This window comes from Tamandua tetradactyla, chromosome 14 (genome assembly GCF_023851605.1).
Source record: "Tamandua tetradactyla isolate mTamTet1 chromosome 14, mTamTet1.pri, whole genome shotgun sequence".
Classification (NCBI taxonomy): domain Eukaryota; kingdom Metazoa; phylum Chordata; class Mammalia; order Pilosa; family Myrmecophagidae; genus Tamandua; species Tamandua tetradactyla.
This window is the reverse complement of record NC_135340.1, coordinates 9,042,899-9,059,285: the sequence shown is the minus strand read 5'-3', so window position 1 is coordinate 9,059,285 and position 16,387 is coordinate 9,042,899. Positions and strand designations below refer to the sequence as shown.

The 16,387-nt window shown below is 33.9% G+C and overlaps 1 long non-coding RNA gene across 1 annotated transcript in view; it reads right to left on the bottom strand.

Moving 5' to 3' along the window:
* The window catches only part of LOC143654795 (uncharacterized), a 57,246-nt gene extending 42,001 nt beyond the window's left edge, over window positions 1–15,245 (bottom strand). Inside the window, exon 1 of the long non-coding RNA XR_013161962.1 lies at window positions 15,135–15,245. This is a non-coding gene — a long non-coding RNA (uncharacterized LOC143654795). The remainder of the gene's footprint in view (window positions 1–15,134) is intronic.
* Between the last annotated feature and the right edge of the window lie 1,142 nt (window positions 15,246–16,387).

Sequence of the window (16,387 nt, the reverse complement as noted above, 5' to 3'; positions counted from 1 at the left end):
ATTCCACTGTGGTCTCATAACACAATTTCTAAGAGTTCTGTGATATTAAATTTGTTAAGGTGTAGTTGGTTGTCAGTAACATGGTTTACCTTGGTGAAGATTCCATGCAATCTTGAGGATAATGTATATTCTTCCTTCTACATATGAGTAGTTTTTATTTCAGTTATGTCAAGTGTACTGACAGTGTCCTTCAGGTCAAATATACCCTTATTTTTTAGCCTGTTTGATCAACCATTTACTGAAAGAGAAGTGTTGCCGTCCTACAAAAACAATAGTGAGTTTTTCTATGTATCCTTGCAGATGTATCAGTTTTTGTCTTATGCATTTCTTGTTCTGTTGTTATGTGCTGTGCAGGTTTGAAACTCTTGCATACCCCAGAAAAACAATATTCTTTAATACTAATTCAATATTGTTGGGTGGGGTCATTTTGATTAAGTTGTTTCCATGGCGATGTGACCCACCCAATTGTGGATGGAACCTTTTCATTAAGTGCTTTCCATGGAGATGTGTTTCTACCCATGCAAGGTGAGGTCACTTACTAGAGTCCTTTAAGAGTGAACCATTTTGGGAAAAGCTACAGAGTTGTCATATCCAACAGGGCCAACAGGAGTCCCAGACATTTGGAGATGTAGAAAGAAAATGTCTCCAGGGAAGCTGTTTGAAATGAGAAGTGAAAGGACCAGCAGATGCCAGCCATGTGATTTTTCAGCTGACAGACGTATTCCAGATCCACCAGTGTTTCTTAAGTCAAGGTATCTTTCTCTGAATGCCTTGGTTTGGATATTTTTATAGCCTTAGAACTATAAAACTTGCTTCTTAATAAATTCCTTTTTTTAAGCCATTCCATTTCTGGCATATTACATTTTGACAACTTTAGCAACCCAAAACATGTGCATACCCATTTAGAATTGTTATGTCTTCTTGGAGAATTTATTCCATCATCGGTATGTAGTGTCACTATATACCTGACAGTTTTCAATTTTCTTCATCTGAAATTAATAAAACTACTCAAGTGTTATTTTAACTAGTCACAGCATTCTCTTAATTAGTGTTAGCATGATTAATTTTTCTCTCTTCTTTTACTTTGATACTATTGCAATCTTCTTATTAAAGTGCATTTCTTGTAGATGACATATAGTGGTCTTGTTACTTTAACCTCTTCGACAATGTTTAACTTTGAATCTCTGTATTTAGACCATTCACGTATAAATCGATTATTGATATATTTATATTTGTATCTACTTCTACTATGCTGATTAATGTTTCTGTTTATTGCACTTGCTTTTGAGACTTTTTTCCCTCTCTTTTCCCCATTTTTCTGGTTTTAGCTGAGCCATATGATTCCACTATATCTATTTTTAGCATATCCACTATGCTTATATGTGTAGGGTTTTTGCTTTGCTTTGTTTGTTCTTTTAGATTCTTTGCCCTAATGTTCACAGTATACCTTATTAACCAATCTAAGTCCATCTTCAAATAGCATCATATTGCTTAATGTGTGGCCAAGGTAACTTGTTACAGTATTCCTAATTCTCCATTCCATCCATTATGACATTAGTGTCATTCATTTTACTTTTCCATATGTTAACATTACCTAATACGTTGATATTAATATTCCTTTAATAAAGATATAGTTATAGTTTAGATCTATTAAGAATAACAAAAAAGCATTTTTATTTTACCTTTATTCCTTTTCAGATGATCTTCCTTTCCTTATGTAGGTTTTAGTTTCTGATCTATGCAATTTTCCTTCTCTTTGGAGAACTTCCTTTAACATTTATTCCAGGGGGCCTCTGATATTGTTGAATTCACTCATTTTTGTTTTTAAATCTCCTTCACTTTAGGAAGATCACTAGTCTGAATATAAAATTCTAGTGTGATCATTTTATCCATTCAATATTTCAAATATTTTATTCCAGTCTCTTCTTGCTTGCATATTTACTGATGTGAAGTCTGTTTTAATTCTTATCCCTGTTCTTATACAGGAAGTGTGTTCTTTTCCCTCAGGCTTCCTTTGAGAATTTCAAACTGTCTCTGAATTTCTGTTGTATGAATGTAATATGCTTAGGTGTAGATTTTTTTATGTGTGTTTATCCTGCTTGGTGTTCATTCTTAGCCATTATTCAACAATTTCTTCTTCATAGTTCTCTCTTCTGGTACTCCAATTATGTTATATGACACTTTTTGAAATTGCTTCATGGTTCCTGGATATTCTATAATATTTTTTCATTCTTATTTTTTCTTTGCATTTCATTTTGAAAGTTCTATTGACATATTTTCAAGTTTACTAATTCTTCCCTTGGCTATATTGAATCTACTGATGTATATATCAAAGATATTCTTCATTCATGTTAACAGTATTTTTTTTATTTATACCACTTCCTTCTGAGTTTTTTCTCCTTAGCATTTCATCTCTCTATTTACATTACCCATTTGTTGTTGAACATTGTCTACTTTTTTATAATGGTGCCCTTAACATGTCTATCATAGTGCTTTCAAATTCTCTGTCTGATAATTCCAATATATGTGTCATATCTGAGTCAGTATCTGATGCTTGTTTTGTATCTTCAGGCTGCCTTATTTTATAAGAGAAGTTGTGGGTTTAGAGAATGATTATGCAAAATATAGGATTCCCCTTTAGTATCTTATTATTAACATCTTGCATTTGTGTCATGCATTTTTTTCATAATTGATGAAAACACAGTTTTATAATTGTACTAATTACAGTATATAATTTAACATAGGGCTAACTGTTTGTGTTTTACAGGTCCATGAATCTTTTTACAAAAATTTGTTGCATTAACATACATACAACCTAAAATTTCTCCTTTTAAGTTAACCACATTCAAATATATAATTCAGTACTGTTAATTACATTTACAATGTTATGCTACAATCACCAAACTCCATTACCAAAATTTCCCATCATCCAAAATAGAAACTAAATTTTAAGCATAAACTTCTACTCCCTACCCCCAACCCATCCCCTGGGAAGCTACATTCCAGATTCTGACTTTTTGAGTTTGCTTATTCTAATTAATTCATATCAGGAAGATTATACAAAATTTGTCCTTTTGTGTCTAGTTTGTTTCACTCACCATAATGTCTTCAAGTTTCATCCATGTTATTACATGTATAAGGTCTTCATTATTTTTAATAATATTTTATTGTATATATATACCACAATTTATTTATCCATTCTTCAGTTGATGGGCATTTGGCTTGCTTCCATCTTTTGGCAATTTTGAATTAATTATGCCACCATGAACATCCGTGTGAAAACATCTAAGTATATACCTGGAAGTAGGATTGCCAGGTCATATGGGTAATTCAGAATTTAACTTTCTGAGGAACTGCCAAATTGCCTTCTACAGTGGCTGCCCCATTTTATATTCCCACAAGCAATGAATGAGTATTCTTATATCTCCACATACTATCACTTGTAATTTTCTACTTTTTTTTTTTTAATGGCAGTCATTGTGGTTGGTGTGAAATGATGTCTCATTATTTTTATTACTTTTCTCTCATGATTAATGATGTTACTCGTCTTTTCAAATGCCTTCTGCCCACTTGTATATCTTTGGCAAAACCTCCATTCAAGTCTTTTTCCCATTTTTTTAAACTGGGTGGTCTTTTCATTGTTGAGTTGAATCATTTTTTTTAATGACTTTCTTTTATATTATGGATATTAAAACCTTATTGATATATCATTTCCAAATAGTTTCTCCCATTATGGAGGTTGTTGGTTTACTTTCGTGATGAATTCCTTTGATAACAGAAAAGTTTTTAACTTTGATGAGTTTGCATTTGTCTATTTCTTTCTTTCATCTTTTGTTTCTGCCTGGGTGTAAAGTCTAAGAAAACTTGCCTAACAGAAGGCCCTAAGTTGTTTACCTACATAGAATTGTAGGATTTTTTATAGTTCTTGTTCTTCTGTTTAGATCTTTGATCCATTTTGTGGTGATTTTTTTATATGGTGTGGAGTAAGAGCCTACCTTCATTCTTTAGATTATGGATATCCAATTTTCCCATTCGTTAAATTCTTTTCCAATTTGGTGTCCCTTTCCCCCTTTTCATAAGTGTAAGGATTGATTTCTGAACTCTCATTTCAATTCCATTAGTCTATATGTCTCCACTTGTGCCAGTATCATGATGTTTACATTATTGCTGCTTTGCAGTAAGTTTTAAGATCGGAAACTATATGGTCTCCCACTTCATTCTTCATTTTCAAAATGGCCGTAGGTATTTGGGTCATCGTATCCTCCCATATCAATGTGATAGTTAGATTTTTCCATTTCTTCTGCAAAGAAAGTTGTTGGAATTTTTATTGGGATTGTCTTGAATCTGTAAAATGCTTTGGGTAGAGTTGACATCTTAATGATATTTGTTATACCAAACCATGAAAATAGAATGTCCTTCCACTTATTTAGGTTTTCATTGAATTCTTTGAGCAGTATTTTATAGTTTTCTGTGTACAGGTACTTTGCATCCTTGGTTAGATTTATTTCTAGATTTTTTTTTTTTGATTCATTGCCATTGTAGATTGATTTTTTTTTGTAGATTGAATTTTTTCCTGATTATCTTTTTCAGATTGTTAATTACTAGTGTTTCAAAACATTACTAATTTTGCTATGATGATCTTGTACCCTGACAAGTTGCTGAATTCATTTATTAGCTCTAGAAGGTTTGTTGTGGATTTTTCAAGATTTTCTGTATATAGGATTACAGTATCTGCAATTAGGAAAATTTTGCTGCTTCCTTTCGAATTTGGATACCTTTTATTTCTTTCTTTTGCCTAAATGCTATGGCTAGACATTCCAGTAAAGGTTGAATGACAATAGTGACAGTGGGCATCCTTTTCTTGTTCTAGGTCTTACAGGGAAAGCTTTCAGTCTTTCATCATTAAGTATATTAGCTGTGTGTTTTTCATATATGCCCTTTATCATGTTGAGAATGTTTCCTTCTATTCCTGGTTTTCTAAGTGCTTTTATCAAGAAAGGGTGTTGGATTTTGTCAAATGCCCCTTCTACATGAATTGTGATGATCATGTGTATGTGTTTTTCCCTTCGTTTTGTTTGTATGGCATATTAAATTACTTGATTTTCTAATGTCGTATCACCCTTGCAAGTCTGGATAAAACTCAATCATGGTGTTTAACTCTTTTAGTGTGCTGTTGAATCCAAATTTGCAAGTAGTTTTTTGACTAGTTTTGCATCTATATTCATAAGGGAAATTGATCTGCAATTTTTCTTTTCTTGTAGTATCTTTATCTGCTTTGATATCAGGGTAATGTTGGCCTGATGGAAGGGTTTGAGCAAAATTGGTATTAATTCTTCTTAGAATGTTTGAGAGAATTCCCCAGTGAAGCCATCTGGTCCTGGGCTTTACTTTGTTGGAATGTGTTAATAATTCATTAACACATTTGTAGAGGATGATCCATGTGCCCTTAAGAAGAAAAAATATCCTGCTGTCTTTGGAAACCTTGTTCTGTGTATGTCTGTAAGGTCTGGTTCATTTGCCATATTAATCAAATTCTCCATTTCCTTATTGATATTCTGTCTAGATGGTCTACTTGTTAATGAGAGTGGTGTATTGAAGTCTCCAACTATTATTGCAGAAGTGTCTATTTCTCTGTTCTGTTTTGCCAGTGTTTTCCTTTAGGAATCCACTGTCCATGATTTTTTTCTATGCCTTTCTTTATTTTTATATTACAGGAATTTATGCTTGGTACATATTGAAATAGAGAATCTCATAGAAATCAGTACAGAGAAGCCAAAGGAACCCTGCATACCTTAATCATAACACAATGTCCCCTTTACAAGTGAGGAAAACAAGACACCAGGATATGTATGATATTAGTTATACACATTTCTGTAGCTATTTTAGCCTCCTAATTAATTGATATCATTTGGGAAAAAGGTAACAGATTTTTCGCTGTTGTTATTTTCTCTTCTCTTTTTGATTTTATAATGTCAGCCATATGCAAGTTATACTGATAATAAATCCTGACTGCAAGCAAAATTACCCATCTAATTATCGACTTTAGTCCAAAAAGTCAGAAGGTTAGCATTTGTTTTCCAAATATGTCAGACTCTGTGTCTGTGGAAAGTTTATAACACACAGCCTTGACAGTCAAAGTTATCTGCCCATCTTTGTAGTGTGTGGTATTTCTGGAAAACAGAGAATTTACAATAAGTAAATGGTCATATTGGTATAATATGATCCAGAAAACACTATGTTGAAGAAAAGAAATGAGGGAAGACTGATATAAACCATACACTGAGTTGGCGTGTGTTTGTTCATGAATATGATGTGAGTTTGTTATGAATCTTTAGAATTTGACAAGTTTATGCAGAGGATAAAATAATGAATTTTACTTCATACTCCAAATGTCCTACAGCTTGGAATATGAAAGTGCTAGTGATGAGATCATTTAGTACTAGTTATCAAACTATTTCAGACAGACAGATTTCTACCTGAGAGTTACATTATTATGCCCAGGCAGAACAAAGGCTCTTCATCACAGAATCTTGTGAGGCTTCTTTTCCCTTGGTTCATCTTACTTTGGAAATTGAAACCTTGGCTCTAATCAACATTAATAAAGTATCAAGTAAACACTCAGTTCTGGCTTTATTTGTTATTTTGGATGGATAAATATATAGACAAGACTATGGTAAAATCAAAATTTGATTTAAATCTGTAAACTTTCTGTAATAAGAACATATAAGTTACCTTTTTATATATACGGTATTCACAGGTTCTAGCTCCTGATTTCAATTCTGCCTTATTCAGGGATTTATAATAAGCTTGAACCTGAGCTCTGGTGGAGGTGGTTGAGCTGGAGGGTTAGTCTCACTTCAGGTTCAATCTGAAGCACTTCCCGCATGAGCCATATGATTCTTACTTTCCAAGCACTGGTCTAAGTTGAGATATCAAGATGGACTGATAGATGCTCTAGGGCTTTTATTAAAATGATTAGCTTTGATTAAGAACTTGCTCAAGGTGTGAGTGGATTTCTCATGCCTTCTTTGATTATCATAGCCGAGATATTATTGCTCAGTTTTGCAGTTCTATTTGGAGGCCATTGTTTCTGCTCTCTTTTCATCAAAATCTGCAATTTTCTACTCAGATCACTGAGTTCTCTTCCTCTATAATGTCTACAGGAGAGTATTTAAAGCTCTTATGGTGTGAATAATTTATTCTCTCATGAACAGAATAAATTTGGCCATTACTGTAAAATAACATTAATATCACTAAATATTTTCCTGTAAGAGTTGCTATGGAGTGGTTTATAGCTTTTAAAATTTAGTTGCTTATTGAACAAGATTGTGAGAATTACATATGCCAGTGAATTAATCATGGTGAGAATGAGGGAAGAGGTTGAGAATGGAGCCAAATTATTAAAAAAGATCAGCACCTGCAAAATGCATTTGATATTATGTGACAGAAACCATGTGACATAAAACGTGGCATGGCCTTTTCTAGAAAGTCAGTAAATAGTTGGTAATTGAGGTAATAACAAAAGTAGATATATAGCAAACTTTGCATCTTCATTCATTTCTGAATAATGAATCCACAAGTTCTGTTCAGCCTCTTAAATTCATATGTACAGAGTTCTTTATAAGTCTTTTAAAAAATAAGCAAGTGGCCTTTCTCAGTAAAAAAGATAAACTTATAAAAGCTAAGTTTATTTCAAGTACATGACAAAAAGTTACAATTCCTGTAAAAAAATATTTTTACAAGTATTGTAATAAAGGGAAAATTTCATGAAGACAAATCCGTGAAGCTTTGAGTGCTACCGTCGGAGCTCCCCATGACCTTTTTCTTTGCCAAATTTTGAAATGTCTGTATGTTGTAGGAATAAAGAATATGAATTAAATTTATATTTGTGACTATTGTGGCTTTGAAATAGAGGATAAGTTCAAACAATCGCTTAGTTCAAATCATGTTGCTAAGAATAATGTGACTCTATGTGGTCTTCAGTTATAAAAAATAATTCCTTCTTTAAAATTATGTTAAGAAGAGATGAGAACTATAGGAAATAATCCATGACAAGAGGGCACTTATAATATAAAAAACATTGTAGTTATAGCAACTAGACAGAATCAAAAAAGTGGTTATTCTAGCCACATCAGCTACTAATTTGCATGACATTAACTTAACTTCACTAAAAATGTTTCCTTATCTGTAAAATGTACAACCCCCCATCTTGTGAAAAAAGCAAACATGCAACTATTAACTCTGTAAATGTTTAGTGAAAATAAATGACTACATAGGTGTATAAATGTCACTTTCATAATCACCATTGTTGACTGCTGACTTTCCACCAAAATAACCTTTGGCTAGAAGCCAAGCTGAGCTTGTTACTGCAATAAGAGAAAGCATTGCCTTGACAGAGTCCTTTTAGTATCTTGGAAGGCAAAATCAAGTGAAGGTATTTATAAGAATTGGAGTTTGATTTAAGGTGGATCTTTCAAAGCTGCAACCCAAAATTCATGGTATGATACTGGAAAACAGACAAAAGACAGATGAGGGTTTTGAAGGGAGTCTTAAGGGGTCATCAGTCATTTGAAAAGAGGACATCAGCCTAGCTGAATCATCTAATTTCCTAAGAAGGCAAGCCAAGTGAGCACTCTATCATTCAAATAAGTGGATTTTCAGGAAGTTTCTGAAACAAGCACTGTTATTACAGCATTATCTTTCTGGGTAAAAATTTCCCTGGAGAGTAAAATCAGGTTAATGGAGTTAGTCTTAATTCTTGATTCTAGTTTGCTGTGTTTTTGTAAGCCATTTGTTATCATCATCATATTAAGTAAATGCTGTCAAGTGTGAGCTATGTGGAGGCATTCTTCTAAAATGTTTCAAACATACTAAATCTTGTTTCAACCTAAAAACAATCCTGTGGTGCTATTATCACCATGTTAAAGATTTACAGGTCAAGAAAAAACCTCTTAAAGTCACAAATCCCATTCTTGCTATATAAGAAAACAAACAACAATAAAAGAAAACCAAACAACCAGCAATTGATAAGGCACTAAACTTTCTGAACATACATTTCCTATCCTATTAATTTATATTGAGGGACATTTTATATGTTCCTTCATTTCAACTCAGAAATGCTGGTGGCACAGACTAAATTGCCACTGTTATCACCCCAGGAAGATGTGAAGAGATTGTACAATAGCTTTAACATTTGACTCCTACTCAAGTCCTTAGAAGATGAAGGCACGATTTTAAAATTGTCTTTATATTTCTATCATTATGACTTTATTTGGAATATAAATAGATTAAAAGCCACAAATATAAAATTAATTATTCTCTTGTACATGAAAGTCACTGTATTTAATGAGTTAAAGAATGCGGAATTTATAACTTCAGGAAGAAACTGCCAGTAAGGAAATAAAAAGTTTTCATCAGACTTGGAAATAAGACTAGAAATTCAATTTTATAAGAAGCAATGGGTGTGTACAAATTCTAATTACCATTTCTTTCTCTAGTCTAACTCCTTTACCTTCTCATATTTCAAGAGTTAGGATTATCACTAGGAAGAGAAAACAAATTAAGAATGGTATAAAAGTCAAGCAGAACTGTGAGTCAATTAAATGTATTATTTATAAAAGAATTGCTTACAATTTGAATTCATGAATTCAGATATATTTTAAGTAAACTCATGCAAATTATGAATCAAAATTAATTTAAAAGGGAAAACATCTCTATGAAATGGTTTCCAACTCATCAATTTGACCTACACTTATGTTCTATTCCGGAAAATTTTCTCAGCAATAAACAATTTGATTACAGACAGCTGGAATTTTTTACTATACTAATTATTGCTTATAATTAAGCAAACTTACTTTTGAACAAGCTTACTTGACTATGAAAATATTATAGTTGATTTTGAGAAAATTCGTGTACTATAAAAGGAACATATAAAATATAAAGTAAAAAGAAAACAAACTCTGCAGCAGAATTTGCACATCAAGCAGTGTAAGAGCAATTTTAATTTTCTAAAAGTAGAAGCACAGTTTGTGAAAAAATCAAAAAGCAATTAGGATTATTGCCAAAGTTATAAAATCCTATCACTTATGTGTTCTTTATGCAAAACTAAAAGAAGCTATTTTGGGCACTGCAAAGTAATACATTCTTCCTGGTGACCTAGTATAGGAAATACTTAAGATTACATATTTTCTTAATTATAATATTTTTTAGTTATATTTTAATATAATTGTTTTTCTTATTAATCGAGTAACAGAATGTGGTGCACTAAACAACTATTTATCATATGTCTATGATATATAGCAGTTATCTACTCTTTAGTGTCAGGAAGATAAAAGTGTAGTAAAATTCCATTTCAGACAAAAAGAAAATCTTTCAGGAAGCTTTGGATGACCAGAGGAATGCATGAATCAAGATTACAATTAGCACATCAGTTTGGAGAAATACTAAAATATATTCTGATTCTTCATTCGCATGTGTGTATATGAATTGTGTTTCTAACTCTACTAAGGGCAGCCTAAACTAAAACCTACTTCAAAAAGTTAAAATATTCTTGAATTAATAGTTTTCATATGATAAAATACTTTAAAACGTTATAACATTTCTTAACTTTCAATTGCTATTCTCGGAGAAATATAAAAATAAATATAATTGCAATTTTATCATATTTATTGGCAAAAACAGTTCAGGAATTTAGAGTGAAATGCTGGTGATCAGTGAGGGGGAAGGGTGGGGGTATGGTATGTATGAATTTTTTTCTGTTTTCTTTTTATTTTTTTCTGAATAGATGCAAAAGTTCCTAGAAATGATCATGATGATGAATATGCAACTATGTGATGATATTGTGAATTACTGATTATATAGAGAAAGTGGAATGATCAAAAGTTACAAATGTTTGCATTTGTTTGGTGTTTCTTGGCATTTAAAAAAATTAAAAAATTAATTTAAAAAAAACAGTTCAGGGAAGAGCTAAAGGACTAGAGAAGCTAAAGGACTGGAGGAGCTCTCCTTACTTAAGTGTGCTGTTCTTAATTTTTTTTTTGGGGGGGTGGGTACATGGTCTGGGAATCGAACCCAGGTCTCCCGCATGGAAGGTGAGCTTTCTACCACTGAACCAGCCATGCACCCAAGCTTGCTGCTTGTAACAAGACAAGTGGCTGCTGAGTTTCAGAGTGAGTTAAGACCAAGAATTATTTTAGTGATCTGCAGACGAGTATCTAGACTGGGTAATATTTGAAAAAAAAATTTGTAATTACTTTGGTTTTAAAAATCTATAATTTTTTCTTAGTTTTCCAAATGATTTATGAATAAGAAAAATGTCAGAGTAGTCAGTAGCTACTTACTATGTACAGGCTTTTTATTAATGATTTTGCCTTTTGTGTTCTCAAAGGAAACTATATTATAAGAGCAAAACATTATACAGTTATCTTTACCTTGATGAGTTTAAGTATTTTTGATGGAAATATTTCAGGTCAAATTAAATAGCCATTGCTTTGAATTTAAAAATATAACTGATAATGACTTTTACCAAGAGATGCTGAACATACAGGTCTATCATTTTCTTTTATTGTTTGCTTTTATTATAGATCTTTTCCTTCCTAGTTTACTATCTGAGACCACAGCTCCTATTTGGCTTTTGGAAGCTTGCACAGTATGGCCTCCAGTAGGGTTATTTGAGGGTTTTTAAAATATATATATATAGATAATAATAATATTTAATCATTCTATTAGTCAAACAGGGAATCAAAACTATTGGGGATAAAAAGATTTGAGCTATAAAATTCCACCTCAAGAATCAATCTCCCATTAAAAAATTTATTGTATTTCTAATGCCAAAAGGACAATTTTTAAATTAAAAGATGTTATCATTTTAGGAGTAAGTTCAAATCATTTTCTCTGAATTTAATATAGGCAATTTCCCTAGCAAACAGCTTTTAGTAATGGAGGATGGGCAGTTAACCACTTTTTTTTCTTTACCTGAGGCTGTTACTGTTTGTATATTTGTTTTTGTTTTTTCCCGGCAAAAGTCTATGGCATTCAGCTCTAGGACAACAACCTTGACTTCCAAGTCCTGTCTAGAGAGAGAGGAAGCCTCAGTGAGCACTAGAAGCCAGAACACAGTGGAAATCTAGAAGAGAAAGGAGAGGACCCAGCTCTGTGCTGGGATAGCAGGGATGAAGGAAAGGAAGCCCAAGGATGGCGGCAAGTCTGCACAGGGATGCTGATGACCTGGGAGGAAGCAAGCCAATTCTGGACTCTGAAACCATAAGACAATAAGTTCCCGTTAAGCCAAAAAAATAATAATAATAACAATAATTATATTTAACCAAAAAAATTTCTGCCTCACCACTTACTAGTTTCTTGACCCTGGAAAATTCATCCAACTTTTCCTAGCGTGTTTTTTAAATATGTTAAATGGGTATGATGATAGGACATACATGCCTCACAAGGTGGTCACAGGGGATAAACCAGATCATGTATATAAAGCACTTAGAGAGCATTCAATAACAGCGAACAACTTATTAGTAGTAATTATGGTATTATTTATGTGATTTTTCCATATAAATATGACTTAATGAGTACTTTGGTGTCAGGCTCAGTGACATGACAGATCCAATAAAAGAAAGATGAATGACGTAACTACTCAAAGGAGAAGATAAGACCAAGAAGAACGGTATTATTTACTTCACAAATTTTTCTGTCTTCATCATGATAGGACTAAACGGGGGCAGTCAGTCAAAAGCAGAAGTGGCCCCGTTATAACTATTCCATGTTTCAACCTGCCAAAAATGACCACACCAATACATTTCACTCAACACTTGACCTGCCATTCCACACCTAGCTTTTTACTTTACCAAACATTTAACTGATTAATTGCATAATTTCATTTTCTTCTGTATGATGTGCTCGATTCACATATGCTCACAATCAACCCTAACTTAAACTATTTCTATCCTGTGGGCTTTCAGTTAAAAGGGCAGGGTGTTAGTTGCCTTTTAGGACCATATAAAGAGATTCATGACTTCCTAACTGTCTTTGGCCGTATGTAAAGAGCATGTTTGAAAATCAAGTTTTCAAGCTTAAAAGGAACAGGTCTAAAGTCATGATAGTCAAGGGGTGACTATGTGGCTAGTAAGGAATAATGTACAATTCTTAACATGATGGATACTTTGTGACAATGATCAACTACTAGACATAACAACTGTCACTGTACAAAAAATGAAGTTCAAAAATATGTCAAACACAAATCATATAGCTTTCATATGTTTTTAAAAACCTATACCCCCAAAGCTCAGGGCCAATTTTCCATTATGTAGAATTATTAATAGTTAATACTTAAGAACTTTCAAAAAATAAGTACTCAATGAGACCTGAAACAAAAGCTATCAATTCCTTAGTCAACTAATTGGACTTTCTATATGAACTATTCTTGTGCTTTATAGTATTATTAGCAGGCTTCTAATCTCATGTTAAAGATCCCCAACCTCATCAATTCACATAAGAAATTAATAGAAATATAGTAGTATGCATTCTCTAAGGAGAGATAAAGAAGATGCTGAAGCAAAACATTAACTTCAGTGCAATTAACACTACAGCAACCTCTGGTGCAGGAAAGTTTAAAGTCAATAGCTAAGAACCTCTTGAGTGGACAGTGATTGATTTTCTCTGCTCTGCCCTATTGGGGGATGATTGATCTAAGTTTTATTTTGTCCTGGCCTTTTCTCTATCATGAGTCTAATGAAGCATAAGGGGTGCGTTGAAAATGGAAACAATAGACATAGATCGTGTCTGTATGGGACCAAATAACAAAGTGATGAAATAAAATGTTAGCCCAACAAGCTATTTAGTGTCAAAAAGCTCTACTCTCAAATTTCCAGAAACTTCTGTTTTCAAGCTTATTTTCTTTATACTTTGCAGTTAAATTATGTTGATTAAACAAGAAGCTACCAAGTCCCATCTATGAACCTAGCAATTGCAGGAATTGTTTAGAAGAAAAATATATTTTGTAGAAATGCCATTACAGTTGAAAATTCTACTGCCAAAACATGTAAAAATATCCTCTTGGCTGCGTATGAGCAACAGTTATGTAAGAATCATTCCTGTTTTTTAATACTTGTTTTAATGGTTTATTAAGAAGGTTAAAAAATAAATGATATTTAGCAAATCATGGAAACATTAGTCCTACAGCTTTATTGAGCTCACACATGCTCACAAGCCATCAGCAAATGATAGTTTGAGATTAGAGACTAGACATTTAATAATTTCCTGGAGATGGTAGTTAAGATGTGCATAGGAGATATTTCCCAGAAGAAAGGAAATATTAGAAGTAATTGGTCACAATAAAGAAGGAAAGATTTGATGTGGCTAATAAAAATTACTGTATTTGTCTCTGGTGCATAGTTTTATAAACATTAACAGCATTATTTTATTCACTCAATAAACATTTACCATATTCCCTCCTACTTCAGCTAATTAATTCCTACTCAACTTTCAGGATTCAGCTTATATAACCCTCAAAAAAGTTTTCCCACACCTTCCAGACAAGGTCAGATCTTCCCTTCTTTATATTCTTATAATGCTCTAAATTTCTTTCCTTGCACTTCCCATAATAGTAAAGATAAACGATTGTGTAATTAGTTTGTCCACTTATGTGTATACTGAATAAGGGCAGAAATTGTGTTTGCCTTATTTACATCTTTATGTCCAGCAGATAGCACAGGGCTGGCACTTAATAAACACATATTAAAAATCTATTGGGCGGGCCGCGGTGGCTCAGCGGGCAAAGTGCTTGCCTGCTATGCCGGAGGACCTCGGTTCGATTCCCGGCCCCAGCCCATGTAACAAAAACAAAGAAACAAAATACAATAAAACAAGAAAATGTTTAAAAATGTTTCCCTTTCTTCCTTCCTTCCTTCCTTCTATCCTTCCTTCCTTCTCTCTGTCTTTCCTTTAAAAAAAAAAAAAAAAATCTATTAAATCAGTGAGTGAAAAACATATCAGGAATAATTTCAGCTGTGAAGTTATGGTCAAATAAGGTGTGGCAACTGCTATTAAGGACACCAAGTGTTGGAGGGTGATATAAGTAAATGCACAATTATAGTAAAAGATAAGAAAGCATCTAAGTAGAGAGGTAATACCTGTTGGTGGTAATTTTGGAATAAAGCCTGAAGGGGCAAGGTGAGATTCTGTGCAAAGGACAGAGGATAAAATATCCTTGGTCGAGGGGACGGCTTATGTGGATGGGGTAGGTGTGGAGCGAATTGTATGGTGCATCCTGGAAACACAGGCTCTGACGCAACAAAGACTCTTAGCCAATGACTGCTTTTTACTTACCCTGCACTAAGGACCCAAAGGAGAGCCCATCTTGGCCGGTCTCCTGGAGACGCCAACTGATTGGGTCAGGTTGGGTGGAGGCAGCTTCACCCTCCCGACTTGGAGTTGAAGAGGAGAGAAGCCTGTACTGCCCAAGACTGGATATTTATGCCTCAGGGGTTCGGGCCCCTGGCAATGAGAAAAAGCTTGCATCAAGCAACCTTTGTACAGAGTCCCCAACCTGATAAGCAGCTTGTTCCCAGTTTGATGTTCGAGATATTGTCAGGCCGTTCTATCAGATCTAACATCTTTCCTAGACTGTGAAATTGAAAGATATCAAAATATTGTGTCACACACACACAAAGGAGGAGGGTAAGTGAGGGATGGGAGAAGACCCCTGAGCCTGTCTGTGACTTCCACATTAATAGAACACATGAGCCTTGAATCATCTGGTTCATCTAAGAGGCAGACACGAAAATGGAGCAAAGGGTGTAAAAAGTTTATTGGGAGTTAGACCTGTGAAAGGAAAGGAGGGAGGCATGACTGGGCAGGGGAGTTGAGACTATCATGCAGACCTGGCAAAATCTCTGGCATCCCAATGTGGACTCCAAAGCAAAGATTCCTTATTAGAGGGTCTTGGATTTGGCAGAAGTGGCTAAGTCTACCCAGCTGTTGCTTGGGGCCACTCTGTGAAAAGCACAACCTCATCTCAAAAAGCGAGGTGGACAGGAAGAAGGTATCAGCTGGAGCCCATGAACTAGTTACACTCCTCGTATCCGGGCAGCAAGTCCTCCCTAGCAGGGATTCCTGATCCACCATGAACCTGAAGGCCTTGGTCAGCTAATGTCTCCCTATTCCATACCCAAGTAGACTACACTTGTTAGGCTGACGCAAGGCATGAGGCTGGAGACTATAGACTAGTCAAGACTGGAAGTGCCGTAGATGTCCTACTAGGCAATTTGTCTCTTATCTCACAAGCACAGGAAGATCCTGAAAAAGTTTTAAGTAAGGAAGCAACTGGTGCACGTTTGCATTCTGAATCCCTTCTGTGCTGGTGAAATGAAGAATAAATACAGAT